Genomic DNA, 23,482 nt, shown 5'->3' with positions numbered 1-23,482 from the left:
TTTGTAGAGCATGGGGATGTATTTTGCAGTTCCAAATTAAAACGCAGACCTGATTTTTATTGAAAATTCAGGTCAATACTAACTGTGTCATCCTAATTATGAACTCCTTTTCCAGCCACATTGACACCAACTTAATTGCAAATCTGTGTTAGCAATATTGACACTTTTCTTCACTGCAAACCCAGGTTAATAGAACCTCTTTGTTCATATACAGGTAAACAACATTTCCTCTCCTCCTTTTTTTTTGTTAGTTGCCTATCAAAGTTGAGACTAATCACTTCTCTCTTATTATCAGTCATGTTAATGGTATCGGTTTTGTGCTTTATTACTGCTGGTGAAAATAGAATTGATACAATCCTTACTTTAAATCCAGGTGAATGATACTGTGCTACCTCAGTTGCAGATCCAGGTTACATAATACAAACTCACTCCGATTGCAAATGCCAACGTTGTTATGTTAATTTCCTCCTAATAGAAATTATTTACATTTTATTTTATGCCTCGTCAAAAGCAAGTTGGACAAAATGTACTCTCATTATTTGTACATTTCCTTCTCTTTAATACTTTAGTGTCCCCTACAGCTAGTGACTGTCATTTAGTTCTCAGCGGAGAGATTATATTTCACCATCTGCTCTACCTACTATTAAAATATGCGACATTAAAGAAAAGAAGGTAATGTCAGAAAAGGGTTGTTCTTGGCACTTTTCCTGCCCCTGATTTAAAAGGTTCAAGTACTAACTAAAAGGTTCTTTCCAAGCATTTTGGAACATGTTCCTACTTGGGAGTGTTCCTACTGGTCCTATGCAGGATTCATCTGATCCAAAGCTTGTTGAAGTTCGTAGAAGAACTCTCATTGATTTAAGTGAGCTCTCAGTCAGTTCCGGGATAAGAGATGATGTGTTGAGGCTACATGCAGGATACTTGGGTAACTGCATAGATATTCTGTTTAGCTTCTTCCAAACATACTGTCTCTGGGTCAGGGGAGATAAATTATTCCTTTTTCAGGGTTTTGGGAAGGGAAGGAAAACAAGGCCTGGCCTAACTTTGCTCCATTCTTACGGGTATAAGAACATGTAGATCACACTCAGCACTTGTCTTGCTAGATGCTTCCAGTTCTGGTGGGCACATACTCTGTCACATGAGTTTGTATGTGCCACAAAGCAAGGTGGATCTGGACAAAGAGAGGTAAAAAAAAGAAAATCAGCTGCACTTCAGGCTGATAAAACAAGATATATTCCCCAAGGAGAGACTTCTGTTAATGGAGATAGATTACCTGGCATAAAACAGAGATATGTAACATTATTTTATGTAACCCAAGTGCTACCTCATAAACTAATTAAGTTAAATAGTTTTCCAGCAGAGTCCACAGTATATTTGACATATGATAAAATGGCATATTTTTGTCTGAGAACACATGGGAAAAAAGCTAACATGGGACTGCTAGTCCCATTAAATAGAAATACACGGATCTTAAGTGGTTTTGACCTGTACTAGATGTATATGCATAGCCAAACATAGCAGCTACTAAACTGCAGACTACCTGGTCTTTCTATTCTACCTTTTTTTGTGTTACCAAGCTCAGCCTGGAGCAACGGGTAGCACATTGCTGCCTCTGTCCTCTCTTTCTCTTACCATGAACCATCAGGGAGTCATCTGTGACCTGTGCTGTCCCCAGCACTGGAGCTGCGGAAACCACTAAATGACCAACAAAGATCAAAGTCCCTTTTCCAACCTAAAGCTACATTTCTGCTCAGTTAGTGATTGTGGCTTTGAAGTGTGCTAGGACTTTTTTCAGTGATCTCTTTTTCTATGGAAAAAACCGTCTGTTTCTTGCTGGTTTTGAGATGTGTCTCAGTTTTTGCAAACTTCTGACAAACCACAGGTAAACTTCTGATCTAACTGTGCAAGTTTTACTACCAGCTCATCTATGTGTTTGAGGGGATTTTAGAGTTTGCAGAGTCCTTTCTGCATAGCTCATTTGGCTTCACAGCTCCAGGGTCACTCCATAGTGCATTATTACCAAGGAGTCATGGATCCTGGTGCTTTCGAGGTTCTGGAACACCAGGAGCCCAGAGGAACGAAGACTCAAAAGCTTGGCAGTCTCACTACTGTTTCCCATTGCCAGCAGCAAGAAACAAGCCAGATTACCCTGAAGAATTTAACAATGTAAGGCACTGTGTGTGTTTCATAAAAAGCTGCCTTTGCTTTTTCCAAAATCAGTAATAAAATAAAGCATGTGCCAATTTATTCCCTTTTTTCCCCTACTGTAACTTAAGGTTATGTATTACTAGGGAGCAACTGAAGAAAAAAGACAAACTAAGATGCCTTTTTAATTTTTTTCCAGCTGCCATAATGCACTCATTCTAGTTCACAAAAGAATAATGAAAATCTGTGTTTCTTATAAGATTAGGGAATATTCTCAAATCCCTTTATTAAAAAGCAGAGTAAGTGGTGATCACTGACCTATTTGCTGACTAGGTAAGTGTACATGGTTTTAATAGACTGTTCAGCAGCCCCTTTATATGTACACTTGGAAATAGTCCTGTCATGTTGTAATGACCATACATTCAGCATTTAATTGTAGTTTTAATCAGCCCAGTTTTTCCACAACACAATTTGCAGCAAATGGAAATACAACTCATATTTATTTGTGTGAATATGTAGCCAATTCCTTCTTTGAGCCTGCTCTCCCCTCTGTCTTTTTATTTCCCACTTCTTTCCATCTCCCTTCATCAAGACATTAGTTATGATGATTTCCCTCACTGATCATGTCTGGAAACTTCTTAACTCTTTGAAGGGTGGAATTTCTGCCAGAGCACTGCAGAAATAGCCACTAATTCTCTATTGGATCTCTTGTATTCAGGGTAAAATACTTTGTCTTATTGTGCTGTTTGAAACATGACTCAAGCTTGACCTGTCATGTTTCTTTCCCCAAGAAACAGATCTAGAGTGTTTGGGTAGCATCCTCCCTGGGCAAAGGACACATTTTTTTTCCATTGGACAAGTCCAGAAATGCAGAAGCAGGTTGTTACTGAAGCCCAATCAAGGAGCACAATGCCATAATTAATGCCTATAAAAAGGATATTAAAGTCTCCAGGGATTTTGCTTAAGAGCAGGACACAGCCTTTACAATTAGTATTTCTTAGCCTGTTTGAATGCCATGTTTAGGGAACTGTATTAACCATATTTATCTCTGTATGAACCATGCACTGTTAGGGCAGGCTTGGCAATGGGCTGGGGGAGATTTCATGGTTTAAACCATTTGCAGTATATGTGATTTACTTTCCTGGTCTTCTGGTCAGTGCTTCTTTACTGTAAACTTGAATTCCACATAATTTCTGTTCAAGCTAAGTCCAGTTTTGCTCACCTTTATTACATAAATAGCTGTAACTAGTAGCCATCATTTCATCCATTCTTCACTTAAACAGCTGGATTTTCAAGTAATTTACCCACCTGTACTTTAGCAAGAGAGAGAATTTTATGGCATAATCTTGGAGGGAATTAAATATTCCAAAACCTGGAGGAAAAGAGCTCTCAATTTTTTACAGTTTCAGTCTCAGGCATTTATAGGATTTTACATGCATTGGTACAGTCATAAATAATGTCAAAATAATGACTTGGTTTGATATGACATTGTGGCTGTAGAGAAATGAAATACTTCTTGAGGAAGATCTTTTCGGACAAATCTGGCATCTTTATTCTTGAGTCATGGCAATTGTAACTACCTATTATTTCTTAATCAAACTTCTTTCAGCTTCAAGTGGAGATGGATGAGACATTTTGGGGAAAAAAAAATATATATATATAAAAAGTCTTCCTTACATATCTTTAGAAGGATATTTTCTTTATCGGAAAGAAAAGAATACAAAGATATTTTGGAGTGTTGTGGCTTCTGAAGATCTAGTATAAAGGCTCCAACTTCTTTTATTCAATTGCCCAAGGAAGAAAGGATTAAATATCCCAAATCAGATACATTTTGTTTGGTCTTTGATAACAACCCTTACTGAATGGATCAGATGACATTTTGGGGGCTGTTACAGGATAGTCTGGCCTTAAATACGAAATACGTCTTTAAAATCTGCTTCTGATGGCAAAGAAAAATTTGATATTTGGCAAAGAAAAAAAGCTCACCTTTGGACCTTGTGCAGAAATGCTGGAAGTACTGTAGAACACAGAATTGCAAATGAGTATTTAAACTTGCATGTCTAAAGCTCTAAGCTTTGCAGGGAGGTGGACTGTTGCAAACCAATTAACTGGAAGGAGTTGGAGGTACGCAGTTATCACTGAAAAGCCAAACAAGTGCCTTTATCCAGGAGATACCTTTAGGTTTTAAGAAGCCTCACTTTACATGCCTTTATTTTCTTGAGAACTTCACGAAACTCAAGTCAACTTTGCAGATGCAATATCAGCCAGATGAGGAGCTTTTGTGACCAGATGCTGCTTGTCAGCCTGCTGCAGTCAATCTGTGATGGCCCAAGGGCTGTTTGGTCTATATTTCCCAGTGCAAAGCACTTTGGTCTTCTAAAGGCATTATAGCTGTGGCAGAAAAATATATCCAGGTAATTCCTATGCCTTGTGGAAGTAGCGAAGGGCATAACTGTAGGCAGGGAAAAGAAACCTTGAAACCTAAAGATTGCTTTTGGAAGGGGAGGTGGCTTTTTCTTCGAAGTTTGCAAACAGTATGTTGAATTTCATGAATGCACTTAAAATGTCCTGCATGGGTAAGGAACTGTGGTAGCTCTGTTAAAAGCTGAAGACAGGTGAAGCTGACCTGCCTGTGAGTGGCTCTGTGTGAACATGTTCTGTGCTCCACTTGGATGGCGCAGCTTGCAGGAAGAGAAGTAGGCTTTTCTGTCCCAGTGTCCGTGGTTATAGTCATGGTGGCTTTGTCAGTTCTGAACTGGGATATTTTCAGCCTCTTACATCAGCAAAGGGTAGGTGCTATCAGCAATTGCTAGACTGATGGCAAAGGACCACAAGACCATGGAGGTGATGGGGTTCCCTCATTTTCTAAGCACAGGTCAGTGTAGAAGTTATACCACATCAGGCAGCACACTCTGCCCAAAATGATGTTCTTCCCTGGCTCCGAGATGGATTGAAATGGGATACAGAGGTCCTGCAGGCCTTCCCTGGGAGTGCTGCCTGGGTGACGCTGTGCAGCACTGTGCATTGGCAGGACAGGGTGGTTATTATACTGTCGGTGGTCTGCTCCAGATACTGATTTCAGCCTCCCGTGGCAGGGAAAAAGTCATATTTTTTCCCTGCCACAGGAGGAATCTGTTTCTTTTTATTACTCTCCATATATCAGATTCTAGGCTGGATGTATGTGAAGAATAGGTAAGGCAAGATCAATTTAAAGTTTTAATTATTTTTCATCTCTTTCAATGACAAATGATACGTTTTTTGTGTGTGTGTGCTTTTCTAATAAAAAATAGAAAACATAAGGAATTTTTCAGCTTAAACATTTTGCCTGCTGTCACAGTCACTTTATGTTATCAGGCATGATGGTAAGAGTACAAGACAAAAGCCAAAAGAAAAGAAAACAAGAAACAAGAGAAGGGAATACTTTAACAATGATAGTGCTTAAGGTTTATTCTGTGCATTTGATTGCTTTCTTCATTTCATTTTCAGTAAGCAGAACAGAAATACTATTACGAATTGGCAGTTTTTATTTAATTTTAAAATATCATCTCTTTGTACTTGCTGAAAGTGTTGACAATGCAGCCTTTGTTTAGTTTAATTAACCCACGTTATAGCACTGAAACACACTCCGTGTTAAACCAAGTAAAATAATTTTTAGAACTCTTTTCCATATCCAGAAAATAAAAAGAAATTAAAAAAAAAAAAAAAAATCCTCTGAGAAGCTGGAGGAGAAACTAGATATTTTTAATGGAATATTTTGAAGTACTGTTTTCATTTTTATTTTCCATGGTAGGAATGCCAAAAAAATATAAAGTCATGAAATCCCACTGAAAAGCAGATGCTATGAAGTCATTTTAAGTCCTCATATGTTTGTAATAGTATTACATGATGTTATATGTTTTGTACTTGGGAGCTACAAGGCTTAAAGAGCTTTAAGACACTGATAATGCCCTCTTAGCATATGAAAACTGGAAAGATAATGGGATCCATATTCATGTGGTGGTGTCCAAGTCTACTAGGCTTTGGGTTTAGCTCAAATCTCCAGAGAGCAGTGTTGCCTTATGCAAACGAAACACATCTCTTTCAAAGCATCTCAAATAGCACCCAAGGAATAAGTGAAAGGAATATGGGAGAGGCACTGACATCTTAGAAACGTTTTCCTGTAACATATTGAAAAAGTAGGGCTCACTGGCCAAGGACTGCACTGTTACAGATGGCATCAGAGTTAACAGTATATCTGGAAATTAGATTTAGCACCTCCAGAGAAATGGCACCATTTTAAAATATACTATACAGCTACAGAGGCGTCTGAACAGTGGGCTTAACTCCTGTTTGTGACAGTAAGAACTTCAGTCTTAAATTAGAACACGTCCAGCACACTGATGGAGTGCAGGGAGCTACACAAGGAAAGAATTTGATCCCTTGCGGACAGATTTTATGTTCTAGTGCTCTGTCTGCTACAAAAGGAGGCTTCATTTTGTTATGCATTGATTGATTTTGGAATCCTACCTCTTTTAGTAAAGTTTTTTTTATGACAGAATATGCACAGTTCCAGCTTAGCTGCCACTGGGAACTGGAAATTCTGTGCTCCCCCTTGGTCATGTTACCTACGGATGTACCATGCTGCCCAGGTTGTTGCACTGGTTTATACCTATTTCCTAAACACAAATGGCCACACACTTAGGGTGAAAGAAACTGCACTTAGCCAGTGATTTTCATGAAATTGAGTGGAGTGTGGACATAACTACCTGTGGAAAAAAGCACAAGCAATGGGAGTGGGGAGGGGATGATTTGTGAGAACTGTCATTTTTAGAATCATAGAATGGTTTCGGTTGGAAGAGACCTTAAAGCTCATCTAGTTCCACCCCCCTGTCATGGGCAGGGGCACCTTCCACTAGACCAGGTTGCTCCAAGCCCCATCCAACGTGGCCTTGAACACTGCCAGGGATGGGGCAGCCACAGCTTCTCTGGGCAACCTGTGCCATTGTCTCACCACCCTCATAGTGAAGACTTCTTTCCTCATGTTTAATCTAAATCTCCCCTTATTTCAAGTACAGAACAGGAACAAATTCAAAGAAAGCAGCATATGTCCTAGGAGCAAAAGATTCCCTCACTTGTTCTTTTGAGGCACCAGTGGAACAACATTGTCGCTTCGCTGTAGTTGTGCCAAATGGTGTGGGTGAGTAGTTAACTTTGTTCTCGTATGGGAAGGGTGGCATTTGCTCCCTCTGGATACTATCGGGGGGTCAGGAGGCACAATTTTTGATTCAGCTCTGCCCTGTTTTCTCTTCTGCACATCCCACGGTGTTGGCTCTGCCAGGGAGGTGCACCATGGCTTCATAGGTGCCCTTGCTCCTGGCAGTTGGAGAAGGTCAGTGCTGTACAAGGAGGGACAGTGAGGGGGAAGATGTGTCTACAACTTATAAAGCAGAGGTTGCCTTGACAGGTCATGACCTGAAGTGAGATTAAATCTGCTTCTCACTACTGCAGACTGGAGCAGGAAAAATCCCACCCAGTCTTATTCTTTAAGCATTACACTTTCCTCATACCTCTGGATTTTTGCTTCCTTTTTTCTGCCTGTTACCTGTAATTTTTTGGCAGCGGATTTTCTGTCCCCTCGCCTTTTCCTAATGCAGTTGACAGGTGAGTGTTCTCTCGAGCAGATCTTGCCATCTGGAACAGTTTTCCTCTGCTTGGTTGGCTTTCATCGCGTTTCGCCTCCAGATGAGCGTGTGAGGTCACCACCAGTATACCTGGCCCATAGCATTAGCCCAGCAGCCCAAGCTGACCCTATCTCTAGTCACTGTGAATGATGTGCCAGGGAGGAAGCTAGCATTTAGTCTTGCCTCCTACATCTCTCTGAGTGCAACTGTATTTTTATCATGCAGTAGTGGTATCTCAACATAATGGTGCAAGAGTGCATCTCTTTGGGACTTCCTATTATTTAACAGAAGGTTTCAGCATCTCCTTTTTATGGTCTTGCATGAGCTCTGGAGGTCCTTCCCTGGAGCACTCCTGTGTGTTGTGAATGTGTTCGTAGCTGCAATTAAACCAGTCCAGCAAAGCAGGTGCCCTGGACGATGCACTTTGAGTTGTGGCTATAGGCAGTCTGTGAGCAACTGAAATGTTGGGATGCATAAACCTTTTGTCTCACTGCTCCCCTTTGCAGAGGTGGAGTCTTGTTTGTTTGTTTGTTCCCCAGTCACTAGTGTGAAGGGCATAGCTCTGCCAATAAGCATAGCTACTGCAGAAGCCAAAAATGCCTTTATTCCATTTACAGCATCCTGTCAAAAAACACTCAATACCTACATTACTTGACAGCCCTTGAAAGACAGCATGCTTATATGTTCAACATCTTCTCTGTGGAGGAAATAAGCAGTCACTTACAGGCTATACCATTCTTACCTGGATAGAAAATCAGTTAAACTGTGTTCTGGATTCTGAGAAGAAAAAGTCAATAATCTTTTCTCCATTGCCCCCTGGTTACAGCTAACAGTGGTATACAGCTGGGGGGTCAGGGTGGCAAAGTCACTGTCTCAGTGCCTGGAAGAAACTGAGATTCCCAATTTGTGGCCAAATGCTATCATGGTTACAAGATGTTTCATCAGTTAAAACACATTTGCTGGATGTGTTTGTATGATCTGTCAGCCTGAAATGTAGCACAAAAGTGTCAAATGAGTGCAAATGGAGATACCTCAGGTGCTTCAAAATAAGATGTCTCTGTGCTGAAAAATCAGTACCTAACTCCAGCAGCTCAATTCAAGGAAATTAAATTGCCTGATTCTTCCAGCTGTCGAGGCAACAGGGAAGATTAACAGAAAAGCTCACAAACTGAACAGGGAGGTAGTTGGTAGCGTTGTGTCTTAGCATCTCCCCCTCTCTGGGGTGCTGAGCATGGTGCCTCCATCAGCCCGGGACTCAGCTGGTCTGGAGAGGATGGAAAGATGAGCAGGACTTGGGTACAGTAGCTAAACTGCCTTTTGTTTTGATCTTTTCCAAGTGTGAACGAGCTCTGCAGGTCACACGTTCTTGTCGGTGGTGTGCATGGGAGCGATGGAAGGGGCTTTCCTTCATGGCTGCTTTGCAGGGATCACTAGGGTCGGGGGTTGACCCCTTCCAGCATGGAGAGGGACTCAAATTCAGATTGATTTCCAGCATGCTCTGATCACCAGGGCATGAGGCCAGTGGTAAGCACTGGTACAGTCCCTTTCCCTCATTCGGGTTTGGATACTCGTGGCTCAGAGTTTTGCATGGCTCCTGCAATTGTGTCTCTGTTCAGTCCTGGCCCTGCCTCTTGGCATCTCACCTTGTGCATTCAGTGTTTCGATGTGTTTCCTACCACCACATCCAGTCCTTCCTTTGGATATCAGGAGCTCCTCTCTGGTGGTCACATTGGTCTACAAAGGTGGATCTCCAAAAGAGACCAGAGTTGTGCCCTCATTTTCTGGGGCCTCCTCCTTGGGACAGCAGATACTTTACAGTTCCTCTTACACGAGTGTAGCTAACAACACCCCCACTGGTCTTGGAGTGGCAATACTGGCATCTTCTGTGGTTTGTCTTATCTCTTGGATTCCAAAGTAGTAACTGTCCAGTGTGTAGTAATTACAGCTGTTTTGGGCAATTGTCTTTTTACACAAAAATTTGTACAATTGTATAAATACAAATTTAGGCAATTGTCTTTTTTCTTAATGCCTGTCTCACCGTAAATCTGCTTGCACATACAAACCTGAGTCTTGAACTGCATGGTCTACAGCAGATGACTTAGTAACCACACAGTGGTACTGCAGCCCTCCACAGCATCAAGGACCAGCTGGAACACAGCTGCTTTTCAGGTAAGCATCCAAAAGTTTAGATGCTTTTTTAGCTTGATCTTGAATTTCCTGGCACTGCAACATGGGCAAGTTTGCTTAAAGAAAGAAAAAAGAAGTCCTTAAACAATATTTTTAATATTGATTGCTTCCAGCATTACATAGGACATGGAAGGGAATAGATTTTCTGGATGCAGTTTTTCTCACAGATCCAGCTGGCTCTTGAAGTGTGTGAGCATGAAAAGCAGATGATAAGAAATACGTATATATCCGGTACCTACCTAAAGGAATCCGAGTTAGCTTAGAAACTGATATATACAGAGATCACAGAATCTGCTTGTGAAACTGTTCCCTCTGGCATTAAATGCAGCCAATGTTTAACAGTACTGAATTAAAAGTGTGATAGTTTAAGACACAGGAACTCTTTCCAGATGAACCTTCCAGGGGAGCCTAGTGGAGAGATATTCACATCGAGATTTGGCCAAAGAATGGGGTTAATGCCATTTGTTCTTATCACATCTGCTTCGGGATATTTAATGACCACATGTAGTCAAGGCCTAGGTTTTATATCTGATGCTGGAGACCGCAGGGCAGTGCATTGCTTTAGATTGTCGGTACTGCTTCCTTCTTTTAATGAGGCCTTCAATCCAAGGATGGATATAGCCGGTTCTTGCTCAGCTTGTGAATCTGACTGGATCACAGCACACAGCCGAAATAGTTGGAGAAGAATCTGCGTGTGGGAGGGAAGGAAATCAGCTGCATGTATTCACATCCCAAAGCGAGAGTTAGCATAGCGCTGCTTTTTGGCAAGGGTTTGCTCACAGCTTCTGGTGTGGAAACCAGCTTGCTCTTTGCTATCCTGCACCTGTACTCAGCCGTGGCTGTATCCAGCTCATTTGAGAGGAGAAGGCAGGGGAGAGCTCTTCATTTGGATCACACTGGCTCTTTTGCAGCTCATGGCTGACAAAGGCATTTAGAGCAAAGATAGCTCAGATTTTTCTCCGGTGTGCAAAGTTTGCTCTCTGAGTGCTGTGATTTTCTCTAGCCGGTCTTCGAGATGAGAAAACACAGATGAGCCTTAACCAGGCCTGAAGAGGCTGGAGCACATCAGCTGCTTGCCATATTGATGAAACACCTGGGGCATTCATTTTGGAACCTAAATGCAGGCTGTTCACCTGTATTGCCAAGTACAACAGAAGCTTCCTTCTGGCTGGTGGGGTTGTATTAATTTAAAGCGAGCACCATCTGCAGGGCTTGAAGAACAACAGTCGGAGGAGACAGGTAGAGAGGTCACTGCAAAAAGTCTTGTTCTGATCCGGGGGCCTCTCTGCCCCCATCTATTAGCTATCATTTCTAATTAGCGGATGTATCTTGGGGAAAGCTGGTCTGATTCACTTTCTTGCAGATGCTTTTCTTGCTAAGAGCTGTTGTTTTTGCTGAGCCTCCTAAGCTTGTTTTGCAGGCTTTCACCGATGTTTGGAGCAGTAATGGTCTCAGTGACCCAGTAATTAAAGGAGTCCTGTACCTCCCCGCTGTGGAGAGCTGCCCCTTTGTCCTTCCTCTTTCTTCTCTCTGCAGCACCACTACCAGATGGTCGCAGATTTTTCACCCTTTCAAAAGCTTTGTGTTTTTCCCATCTCATCAAGCATGTCTCAGCCATGCTTAATTAGCTTAAGGCTTTTCAGCTCTCTCCAGTTCGCCCCCCAGGAGATCAGTTAAGGACCTGAACAATTTCAATAAAGAGCTTGGAAAGCAAACCCTTAGAGGCTAGGCATAGCAGCAGGAGAATGCAATGTTATTTAGCCTCGGGGACCAGTCGTTTGTTCTTTCTTCTGTCCCTTCCTTCCGTCTGTCTGTCTTCCCATCCATCCTTCCGCCCATCTTTCCTTCCCCATTCTTACTTCTCAAAATAGTCAGGGATGCCTCTTGTTTCTTGGCAGTGTTCGGCAGTGTCTGATGGCTGGTGGCATTCAGAGCCCCTTGAACAGTGCCTGAGTGCTGTTGCTTTTAACCTGTTTTAGTCTGTTTAGGTCCCTCTGAATAACAAATGGCAAACATAATTAGCTAACCTAGTGCTAGGAGACTGTTGGGTTGGGGTATTTTGGTTTAGGTTTGGGGGGAGTTTTTGTTTGCTTAATTCCCAGACTTGTTTGAATCTATCTTGTGAGCTTTATTTACAGATCAGAGCAGTTGAGGTGAAAGCTTGGTTAATTAACAGAAAAAAAGAATTTGCATCTTGCTTTGTGTTTGACATTGAACAGCATTTGTTTCTGCATTGTCACATACGCACTTTTATTATTAATCTCCGAGCTTTAGTGGTACGACTGCAAATGAGATTTAAAAAACCCCAAAATACAACTCTTCCCCTTCTTCCTTCCCTCCCTATAAAGCATGGGAGAGAGCTGTTTAAGCATGTGAAGCACAGATTTTGTGTGGGGTGTCAGATACCTCAGAGGTACCTGTGGACATTTGCCACATAATTGAATTCAGTGGCTTGTGTTTGGCATTCACAGGCAAATGAGAGCACCCAGCCATCACGTGTTTGCATCATGAGAGTTAAATACGTGCTAATTTAGGCACCTGGGAGATAAATACTTAGATACAGTTAAAATGGCCGGCTATAAATACATGGAAGTGTCCGGAGATGATGGAAAAACGTGGGAGGGGATTTCCTCACAAACACGGAGGACGTGACCTCAATTACTGCAGTTTTCTCCCTAACCCTCCCCTTCATGGTATGTGTAAAGTCGATGTTGCTGGGTGCACACTGCCCAGAGGAGAGCAGTGCTTTATATAAGGCTAAATTGAAATGCTCTTCTTATGCTATTCCAATTCTTGGTATTTTTCAAGCCATTGAGGGGAATAAAATATGAAGAGTGTGTCTAAATGAATGCACAATGTAGTTTTGTGTCACTGGGAAGGCCTGTAACATTGCTACCTCCATTTCAGTAACTCAGGCTGTCGTTAAACAAAGAGGAGTGCAGCTCCCCGGTGTATTGACATTGCTATTTACAGACCATGTGGTAAACTTTGAAGTGCTAACTGGCTTTTTTTAAGCGAGATGCTGTATTTTTCTTTTCTATTTGTTTTCCACAGAAAGGAATGAGAGTATTTTTATGATGGCTGGTGCTTAGTGGAGCTCCTCTGTGTAAAGATAACAAATGAGTTATGCGACCTGACATTCTCCCTGGGAATGTGCTCAGAACGAAGCAAGCCAGTGGCATTTCAAAGTCTGCTTTTAAAGTAGCTGGTTATATACTTTGTTTATCAAAATTGCTGGGAAATGCGATTTTTCTGGTATTTTGCACTTTCTCTTAATTGACTGGGAGGTGGAAGAGTCTTTGGGCAGAGACCTCGGGACCCAAAGGATGTTTATGCAGAAAGAAACACACCAATTGAGGCTGCTCTGTGCTTTACTGTGTCCCAGTGCTGTCTGATAGCTTGAAGTAGTCAGGCCTGCTGCAGGCTTTGGAAATGAAGGAGCGAGCTCTAACCCTTCGAGAGCAACTGCAACAGGTACAAATTGCTGGACACACTTCACAATTACTGTCTCGCTTGTCCTTTTGCTGCCTTGCTGCTGGGAGTTGCTGAGCAGGCATTGCCCCAAGCAGCCAGGACTCCCCAGTGGCTCACTGAGCAGCCCTGCTGCTGGCGGTGTGTGTCCCCACATGGGGAATACATCAGAGTTGTGAGGAGATGTCCATAGCAGGAATCTGGTCCAGCCTAGGACACCAGAGAGGCTGCCACCCAGCAGCCCCCACAGCCTTCGTGACAAGACTTGAAAGTTCTGTGTTTCTGCAAAACACTTTGTCTTTGATCCAACACTATCTATTACCAGAGATTTTGTTCTGGCAAGAAGGCAACTCTTTTTCCACATTCCACTGGTTTCTAGTTTCTGGAGACTTCACAGTTTTGTTGCTATAAACCATCACACACTTAAACTGATTGGCCCACTAGCAGCCCTTGAAAGACTGTTTGAAATAAAACCAGCTAAGGATTGAAAACCGCCTTTCCTGAGGCCTGATATTCAAATCACTTTGCGCTGCCCTCAGGAGGGATGGCCTTTGGATATAAGCTCCACTCTAGCAGCGTAGAGCTGGCTGCGCATGACCACAATGGCAGCACTCCAAGGACTGAACTTTAATGATGAATGTCACAAAATGCTGCTACATGGGCTCACTCTGGGAAAGTAATTCTGTGTACAGTATGTGATCTGTGTCACCTGGAGTCCTTATCATTTCTTTCAGCTATTTGCAGAGTTCTTTCGTGTTTGAGCTCCAGAAGGAGCTGCATTAATTCAGCATTGGTAAACCTGAGGACAGGCAGAAATAAAATGGAGCTGAACTTTCAAGCTTGCTATAGCAGATGTGCCTTGAGAGTGAAGAGTTGGTAAACTGAACTCCGAGAGCTCTAATTTGGGTCTATTTTCATTATACTTTCTATTGTGCTGTAATAGGTACACTATTAAGTTGTCTCTTGGGTTATGAATTACTCTGTATAAAGGAATTTTGCTGACAGGGAACATGCTGACAGGGAGCATGCAGAAGCATAACCAGGATCTTTTTAACCATTAGTATTGTTACTATCATCATTAATCATTACTGCCATATAGCCACACAGTCCCTAAACTTGAAGAGATAATGTGGTGCATGGTGCCATACATGGTTGTGTCTACCCAAGGAGGGTACGGCCTATATTTCATGGCTTTGAGTGCTTATCAGCCCAGTAGGAGCATCCATTTCATGGATTTCTCAACACAGCTGTACGGCTGTTGTATACATATATCCAGCAGGCTTCCTCCAGCTTCAGTTGGTTAAAGAATAGCTTGTTTAGCTCTGCCAGAAATACTTCTTGCATGAATGACCAATACACACACTCACAGGAGCTTCCTGATAGCTAGTCAGAAGTACTTCCCTCTTCTTCCTCCCTCCATGAAATTTTTTTACAAATTCAAAAAATACTCATTTCCTTAGTTGTTTTGGGGTTTTTTTTAACAGAAATCTGATAGCTTCAGTTCATAGTTATGGCAAGAGCCAGCAACATTTCTCTGGAAGTGTTGGGCTTCTCAGGCTGCATTTGCATGACTCCCTGAAAACATGACATTTCCCATAAAACTATCTGGGTTTTTTTTAAGAAAAAAGAAAAAGTAACTTGATTCAGGATAAGGTTTTGTTAGAAATATTTTGATCAACTCCACATGTGCCTTTGCAGTCAGCTCCCTGTGCAGCAGGACCACCCGCCGCCTGCGGGACACAGGAGTTGCAGTGGCTTTGGCGCAGTGTCAGGGCTGCTGCCGACTGCCCGGTCAGTGTTCAGCCCAAACCAAGCGCTTTCACAAGCTTTGATGGCAGGAGGTAAAGCAACCAAAACTTGTGTGAGGTGCTGCACTTCGTGGCGTGGCATGGAGAGTTACCCTCTCCTCCTCCTTCCCCATGTTCGAGATATGTTTGAGGCTTAAGTAAGGTTTTGTTTTATTCAGCTGTTGCACTTTTGCATTGATATATTCCTTGAACAAACCAAAAACCTGTGGCTATCTTGTGTAAGTGCAGGTTAGCCTCTGCCATGCAAATTCCTTGTCAACTTGTAGTGCGCAGTAGGAAGTCAAAGTTAGCTTCGCACAATACTCCTAAATTACAGCAGGTTTTACCAGGCTGAGATCAGTGTTACTCTGTGCTTAGGACCCTCATAAGATTTTCAATCAGTTCTCAGCATTGTCACAGATATTCAGTGTGAACTAAAAAAAAACATTAAGACACAAGGCTTATTTCTCCCCTTTAAACCTGTTCAGGGAATCAAGAGGATATAGATATGTTTAAAGAAATTCAGTAAACCTTGTTTTTAAGATTGTGAAATTTGCTATTGACAGGGCTGAACAAAACCATGGTTCAAGGCCAGTGGCTTAATTCCAGGTGACACCACTCCTAATCCTTTATAACTGAATCCTTCAGTTTTATCTGTGACTCTGGGAAAACGTCTGTCAAGGCTGAAGTCACTTGCACCAGGGGATTAGCACTTTTTGCATTCTTTTGAAAGCTTCAGTAGTTCTCATGAAAGTAACAGGCACCGAGGCATTTCTGGAGTCTGTGGTCAGTGGCAATCCTTACACCGGCATACAAATTCTTGCAGACTTGGACCATGAGAAATAGTGGACGTCTGTAGCCTCTAATTCTGCCCCTTGTGCTATGTGCTGGCAAAAGCTCTGTGTTGTCTTCCAGCTGTGGGTATTCAAGGGGAGAAGAAGAGGGGAGATGTTGCTGTTGGTTGACCCAAGGGTGGTACCACTGTATCAATATCTTTTTTTTTTTTTCTTTTCTTTTTTTTAAGCCCAGAGTAGTTGAAAGCACTATAATGAAAAGGCTTTGGGCATCTGCAAGTCCATGAGCTAAGAAGCTCTTCATTATGAATAAATCATAAAACGTGGTCCAAATCCAGCAATCTGAAGGAGTTTAGCTTGAGGAAGTGCTTTTAATGTGTGCCTGTCATCTTCCTTTAGCAGGACAAAAGTCTGCTGCTGTCAACTGCTAATACAATTATTCTCTTGTGGCTTAATTGGTAGAGGTCTTGACTTTGGCTCTGAGAGCCCAAGCGTAAGCCTTTAAGTTTTCTGGCACCCCGTAGCAGGGGGATGGCATTACGGGAAGAGCTAAGTGCTGCAGTGTGCCAGCCTGGATTTCAGTGCTTTTGTATGGCATGTGGCATTTCTGAGTATTCCACAGCACTGGCTGCTGTATTCTGGCTGACCTTCAGGACACCTTATTGTAAGGAACCCATGTTAGCCATCAATTACAAAGAGGATTTGGGGAGATGTTATAGAATTGCTCAATAGCTTCAAGGAAAATTATAGTTATCTTGTTAGACTCAAGAGTCTGCCAGTTTTCATGATAGACACCGGGTTTATTAGTAGTTCTGTAAATTCTGTTGTGGGAAAAAGAAAGCAAAAGCCATATTGTTAGTTAGAATGTCACAGAGCTTTCTAAGCATGGGTTAGAGAGGTTGTGTCATCCTTAGTGCAGGGAGAATTGAATTTTTAAGTCCATTTTAAGATTCCAAATAGGTAGCCTGATTTTCAGAAATACTGAGCACATTCCAAACACCTTATGAAGTGAGACCCTCTGAAGCCAGCTTGAGCTGCTGGGTGCTTGGAGCTTTTGAAAATCAGGATCTAAACTCTGTTTTAAAGAGCTTTTAATATTAGTCACCTGTTTTTGAAAATATTGACCTATGTCTGCTGGCATCTAGAACAACCTCTGTCTTAAAAGAGTGTTTGATGGAGAGAGGGATTACGATCTCCAGTGCTAAAGGGAAAAATCCTGGTCTTTTTGAAAGCATGGTCTCTGATAAGAAACACATTGGGTCAAAAGTGAAAGTTTCCTCCTCCCCCCCCTTTTTGTCTTAAAGACTTTTGTTCAGACTCTGTGGTATGTGGTTTTTATTTTTGGCCTCCAGTTCCTGTTTGGTGCCTTGAGGTATAAAGAGACTTTGAGGAATCTTGAATAATTTGGAGTGGAGCCAAGATGGTTGAGGGAAAGAATGTGCCTAAGCTTTTCAGATGAGTTGCTCCAATTTTTACCCAATGTAGCAGTAAGATTCTAGTTGTAAGCCAGCCTTGGTCTAACTTGCTTTTTGAATTCACTTTCTTTTAATACAAATAAGCCTCCTATATATGTGAAACCTAAAGTAAATTTCTGACCCCTTGTTCTCCTGCTTAGAAAGTTGCCAGAGTGACCAGCTCAACAGCTGTTGAGCAAGTCCATAACATCTCCCCAAATCCTCCTAATAATTGACAGCTGACATGGGTTCATTACAATGAGGTGTCCTGAAGGTCAGCCAGAATGCAGCAGCCAGTGCTGTGGGATACGCAGAAATGCCACATGCCACATATAAAACAGTGGCAATGAGCTTGTGTAAGTGGAAGCGTTATTAAAACTAAAGCCCTCTGCCCTCTTCACCTAGACTGAGCTGCACATCTGGTAAATCACTGGACTTGGGTATCAGCATTGGTACATGTCAGAGTTGATGAACCTGACTGAGGACTTCTCCAGAGTGATTTACTGTGGCTCTAATGCACTTGCCCGTGACTAGTGAGTCCTTGTGTAGGGTCCCAAAGAAGAAAAGCTGTCTCTCTTAAGTGTCCTGCAATCAGAAAGCTGTTCTTGATGGTGCCTGCTACCTAATTTTTCAGGTATCTCACAAAAAACAAAGTGGCCTTCCTCTTGTAGTTATCACACTGTGCTCAGGGTCTTTTCCCAGGCTTCTTTACACAGTACAAGCTGGAGCCATCTCCATAGTGAGAGACTAAGTCAGGGGCAGCACAGGGAGTCAATGAAAAGAGGGGGGAGCAGGAAACAAATACAACACCAAAAAAAAAAAAAAAAATAAACCCCCTGAATGTTAGGTTACTGCAGAAAGAGAAAGAAATGTTCAGCTTAAAACAAATAAGCCCAGATCCCTGTTTTATAAAGCTGAGGTCAATTGGGGGGTACTCTGGAGCTGTTTGGAGGGGAGAGGATTATGGTTGTTAGTATTCTTTGCATTATGCTATCTAAATGTAAATTCCTGCCTCTGATGTAACATCCTAGTTAGACCCTAGAATTTATGAACCAAACAAAGGCTGAAATTTGACAAAGTTGAGAAGCAAAATCTGCAGCTCTGTCTTTGTGTAATTCTTACTGAGAGCTGATATAAATGGAAGACAAATCAAAGGCAACAATAGCGCCACACATTTTATCTCACACCCTGTGATGCATATTAGCGTTGTTTCCCATTGTGAGCTAGAAAGAACATTTACAATTTTAGAAAACACTGCATAATGGCTTTCTGCAAGGAAAAGAAGCAAGCGCATGACTGCCAGTACTGACACTTGCTTTCTCCTGGCCTGCAGAATTGCTTCTCTGGAAGCTCTGTTGTGGGCAAAATTTGTCTACCCCACAGTGTGAATTCTGAATTTGGTCTTAAAATTTTCACCAAGAAACAGAGCAAACAAGCCTGTTTGGTTATCTAAATCCAGTCTTCAGCCTTGCCAGAAAATACTGGCCAAGCTGATCATCATGTGGTGATACTCTCCTATGGTGCAGATGATAACACCCAGGCTGGCAGGTTACTTTTTAATAAAAGCAACCCACAGGAGACATCTTTTCCACTGTTTTCAGTGTTGTGGAAATTCTCTTGGCTCCGTGGGAGGAGTGTCAGGAGGACAGGTGGATATTTCAGGTGTGAAACACCAGCTACACTGTCTGGCTCTGCACCTTCCTCGCTCCCCAAAATGTCAGTGCCACTGAAATGGGTAGAAGAGCATGATTGCCACCATGGAGCTGAAACGCTTCTGGTAATAGCTAGGTTGTTCTTTTAGGCTTGTCTCAGTTTGGGAGTGGGTGGCATGCAATTCCCTCTGTGATTTGGAGATTTTAGTCTTCTCATGACTTATTTCTGTACACTCTGTGTTCAGAGGAGGATGCAGTTATTGCCTGCTGGCATTGGGCAGCTGGAGGTTAGAGCACCCCTTGCTCTGATGTAGTTCTGTTATTTCCTGGGGAAACATCTTGCTCCATGTCATCATGGTAAAATTTTGCTCTTACATTCATCCAGTTATCAGTAGAAATTAAAAATGGCATCCACACTTAGGAGGTAATTTAGCACTTGCAATATGTTTGCTTTCCTTCCCATTCCTTTGAGTCTGCCTGGTGTTGGCTCATGCACTGCTGTAGAGCAGGATGCCAGGCTTTCACTGGAGAAATGGGGGCAGCAGTCAGCATTAATGACATCCTCTGACAGCGGAAGCTGCACGGATCTTCGGAAGGAAGATTTCAGCGATGGCTTCTCTCCACAGGGCACATGGCGCTTCCCAAGCAGGATGGGGAGCATTGCCTTGGGTAACGCGTCCAGCACCGCCATCTATCACTCAGCTCTTCCTTTCTTTAGAGAGGGAAAACAACTCCCAGCCATTTACTCATGAAAAATTGCTTACTGCCCTTGAACGTGAATATATACACACAAGTGTGCCTCTGTGTGTGTTATTTAAACATCTGTTATATTTTGATGAGTCACCATCTAGGTTTGAAACAACGGCCCTGAGAACTGGAGCAGGTGAGCTCAGTAGCAAAATTAGTCCTTTGTAACAGATTTGTATTTATCACCATATAGTGAAAGCTGACTATAAAATTCTGGCTTTGAAGAAGTCAGAGCAGAGCTCAGTTAAAAAAATAAAAGGGTACATTAATGGTTTCTGGGAAAAGGTCATTATTGAACATAGGTCTCAGTAGGGGAAAAAGGTATGGTAAGTATCATCTCTAAGGTCTGTGTTACTAAGTGCTGCCAATTACCTCTTCATTTTCAAGCAAATGAGTTTCCTGTTATGTTCAGCTTGATTTTAGGAAGTTAGCAGGCTTCTAAAAATAAAACCAGGGTGCTTGGTCAGGAGGTGATGAGCCTTTGGAAAGGCAAGTACTCTATCCAAAGAGCAAGAGTGTTTTGTATGCTCTACTTCTGGTTATCCAAGTTTTCATTGAGGTTTGGGTTTTTTTGTGTGTTTGGGGTTTTTTAATTAACTTTTATTTTTCATGCTGGCTGTTGTATCTTTATATCACAAAATGTTTGAAACTTACGGTGTACCTACAAGGCTACATCTATTAGCAGAACTTTGTTGAACTTCATGTGCCTCTCCTTGTTTTATTTTAAGCTGCAAAATTTAGGTTGAGGGCTCTGGATAAATAATGGGGAAGAGTCTTTCTCTCCCACTGTCTATTGTTAATGCCTTTCAGGTAGACCTATTCACCCTCCTTACTTACCCTTCTGCTGCTGTTCCCTGCTACTTTAAAGTTCATTCTTCATATACTTGGCAATAGTCTCCTTGAAAAGGAATTGAACAGAATATTTTCCAAGGCTACTCTTTGACTCAGCAGTAATCTCCTTCAGAAGCAGTGACCCCAGAAATAAATGGTTGCAGCCATAAGGGTGAGCAGCCCCTCCTGTACATTAGCAGAAACTCAGGCAAAGCCTCCTTTTGTCCTGTGCGAGGATCGCACGCTTTTTCACCCCATCATCCTCTCCACTGTATGTGGGAAGCAAGGACTTCATAAATAGGATAGTGCTTGTTTGAAGGGAACTTTTCTAACTTACTATTTGTGTCCTCTCAGCTTCCTACCCTCTCCCTCCCCACCCTTTCCTCATAACTTCTTTTATAAACCTTGTTTCTGTTCAGTCCCAGCACCCACCTACTTGTCATGCAGCTGCTTAAGGCTGAGGACTGGCCTGGTCCCTCCTGTTTGGAGTGGCTGCTTTGGAGGGGTATGGAAAGTTTCTTCCCCTTTTCTGAAATAAAGAGTGTGGCATTCTGACAAATCTTTGCTTTCACAGGCTATTGCCTTGCTGTGCTTGCCTCCAGATCATTTGTAATGCTCAGAAAATACAGTGAATGCAAGATTGAAATGGAGCAGGGACACAGTGTGTTCTGATGAAAAATCCAGTGGCAGCACGAGCTATTAAGTTGTTCTTTTTGGAGGGGAAAGCAAGGCCTTTTAAACCATTGAACTCCTGGATCAGTTGTTCAAAATTAAAAACCAAGTCCTCACCCCAGATTAGTGAGGAAAAGAGGAATTAAAGTTGCTCTATGAGGACAGCTGGAGAGAGACTGAGGTACAGGAGCATTGTAAGTGTGCAGAGAAAATAATGAGAGAAGAGTGGAGGTGCAGGTATCATTCTGGCAGTGGGCAGTCAATCACCAGGCTTGCTCCCACAGCCGTGGCATTAGAAAACCATTTCAGAATGCCCAACATCATTCCCCCTGGTGAAAGCTGAGCCTTAGGAGACCTAGAGATTTCCTGTGACTTACACCAAAGGATCCTTCAGTGCTGTAATTCCTCACACCTACACAGCTTTTCAGGATCAGGACGCTACTGATCAGGAACTGAGCCAAATAACTTCTGAGTTTTTTAAATGGTTGAAGGTGGCAGGGAAAAAGAATGTGAAAGAAAGGTAAATGATCTTGCCATTTCTATTCATTCAGAAACCCATCACTTCTCATAATACCACTGACCATGCTATCAGCCTTATTCGTAGGCAGGGAAATGGAGCACAAGGGCTTTGGAAGCCACTCACGACAGGTGATCTACAAGTTTGAATACAACCAGGCAACATTTTAGTTGTGTTAACAGCCAGCGATTGAGGAATGCGATGAAAGCTTCTGGATGATCCATTGCAGATATTCTATGCTGCAAGCTGCTTCTCTGATATGAGGTTTCACAGAAAGAGCATCTGGAAAACAGCAATGTGGCCTCTTACACAGGCTTTTTCAGAATTAAAAAAAAAAATCGAAAAGGGCTTTCCTTAAAACGATATGCCCTTGTATTCATCAGGAGCCTGCTGAGTGCCGGTTTATCCTGTTGTTACAGAGAGACAAAAGACACAAAGAGCTCCTGATGGGCATTAGCGATTTTAGAGATGCCCAATTTGTATGGATCTTATGGACCATATTGCTGAGAGACAATCCTCACTACCCTCCGATTCCCACCTTTAGGGAAAAGGAGGCATAATGAGATTTACTAACAGTATGTTTAATAAAGGACTGGAAGGGGATAGGGATAAGCGGATCTCAGACACTTTTAAATCGCATTAAAAAAATTGCGGTTCAGCTTGAGCTGGAAAAAACAGTGTCTGGAAGCAGTGCGATGCCTTTAGGTACAGTTGCATGCACAAACACAGAGAGCTGAGATGATGCATGCTACACTGGAAGGACGTGGAGCTTCATTGCGCTGGGTTACTCTGGGAGACAAAGCCAAAATTCCAAAAGGGAGGGTAAACATTCCATTTAACAGTGAAGGGGCTGCAACGTGAAGCCTGACAGTCCTCGTGCGGCATTAAGGAATGATGCTCAGCATCTTCAAAAGCCCAGCAAAGCCAGTGTCCTGGCCAGCAAACCCTCCTCCTCTGAAATCTGCATCCTTGAGTATTCTTTTCATCTCTTTGGTGCCTAATTGATGGGGAGGTGGGGTGGGGGTTGTTGATCAAGGTAGAATGTTCATGGTTTAATGGATGGAGATGTTTGTTTGTTGTTAACGAAGCCACGCTGACTAGCGAGAGGCACCTTTGTGGCAGTGCCATTCCTGTGCTGTGTGTTGCAGAGGGATAGCAAAGGGGAAAACTGCTCACCAACTTGGACGTAACAAAGTGCAGACAGACAGCGATTGGTGTATTTGTATTAGAGCCCTGAGAGCAGCAGGCTGGATGGTTTTGCATGTAGAGCCATACAAGAACACAGCAACTTTTATGTGGTAGAATCTGGTCTGCTTAAAAGGGTCAGTCATCCCAGGTGGGGGTGTCAAACAGGAGTCAAACTGAGCCCTTGTATCACAGGCAGCTTCAGTTTCTAAGTGAAGCATCATTTGTAATGCTACTAAAATACAGTGGCAAACAAAGTACATGAAGGCTTGACAGTCACATTAGCAAAGAGCTACAGTGAAAGGAGTGGGAAGAAGGGGAAAAAAAGCTCTGGCTATTTGCAGAGCAAGGAAAATGGAACTGGTTTTGGCAGATAAGAC

General features: G+C 42.5%; 1 protein-coding gene across 2 annotated transcripts in view; it reads left to right on the top strand.

Moving 5' to 3' along the window:
* Nucleotides 1-23,482, top strand: part of MACROD2 (mono-ADP ribosylhydrolase 2) — an 886,338-nt gene that overhangs the window by 847,360 nt on the left and 15,496 nt on the right. The window lies entirely within an intron of this gene.

Source organism: Strigops habroptila, chromosome 6 (assembly GCF_004027225.2).
Source record: "Strigops habroptila isolate Jane chromosome 6, bStrHab1.2.pri, whole genome shotgun sequence".
In the NCBI taxonomy this organism is placed as follows: domain Eukaryota; kingdom Metazoa; phylum Chordata; class Aves; order Psittaciformes; family Psittacidae; genus Strigops; species Strigops habroptila.
This window is presented reverse-complemented; position numbering and strand designations above follow the sequence as displayed.